Genomic DNA, 1,011 nt, shown 5'->3' on the forward strand with positions numbered 1-1,011 from the left:
AATATCGCTCAGTTTTCATCCGCTGGTGTCCAGCAGTGGTGAAGAGAAAACGTGCCTTGGAGTGCCAATGTCCAGCCCCCAGATCGCTCCCAGTGGCAATGGCGAAGTGTTTTGGGGTGATGCTGAGGCAGGCACACACATCCAAGGGCTGGCAGACACTGGGTTGATTGCTGCTCTGCTTTGTGCTGCTCTGCTCTGCAGGGCCGTGTTAGCAGGTCGGGGTTGTCTCACCTCTGAGTCTCTCACATTGGGGTGAGAATCACAGTTACTCACAGGAGCTGAGAAATCCCCCCCTCCAACAGCTGCTTGCTACATTATCTACTAAAAAAGCAGCAATTATTCCTTACTTTTGGGGTTCCTGGGGTCACCTATTGGTGGTTTGAAAAGCAAGACTTCCAGTCTTAACTCTATGATCTGGTAGATCTACCGTGTTTTACCATCCTGGAGGGTGAAAACCAGGATAAAAGCAATCTAAACGGGAAGAAAAAAGAACAAGAGTGTTTGCAGGAAGATGTCTTTTTTTTGCCGTGGTTTCTCTGTGGCAGAAAGACCCACGTTCCCAAGAGCATCTCAGATGTGGGGCTGAAGCACTGAGAGCGATGAAAGCAGATCAGCCTATGACACCAGCTCCCTTGGGATGGTGGGCAAATGACTGCAGCTCTCTCTGCCTCACTTTTTTTCTCCTTACCTCAGAAATAGCTGCGTTTCGTGACTCAGGGACGTGCGGTGTTACATGCTGGGGAGCAGAGTGTTGTATAACGTTAGTGCTGCTAATACTTAGCACCGCTGCTGACACCTTTGGATAATCATAGAAGTGGAGCATCAGTAAGGTTGGAAAAGACCACGGGGATCACCAAGTCCAACCCCAACTCATCACCACCACGACCACTAAACCATGTCCCCCAGTGCCACATCTCCATGTTGCTTGAACACCTCTACAGTTGGTGACCCCACCTCCTCCCTGGGCAGCCCGTGCCACTGCATCACCACTCTTTCTGAGAAGAAATTGTT

The sequence above is a fragment of the Numida meleagris genome, chromosome 2, assembly GCF_002078875.1.
Source record: "Numida meleagris isolate 19003 breed g44 Domestic line chromosome 2, NumMel1.0, whole genome shotgun sequence".
NCBI classification, from domain to species: Eukaryota; Metazoa; Chordata; class Aves; order Galliformes; family Numididae; genus Numida; species Numida meleagris.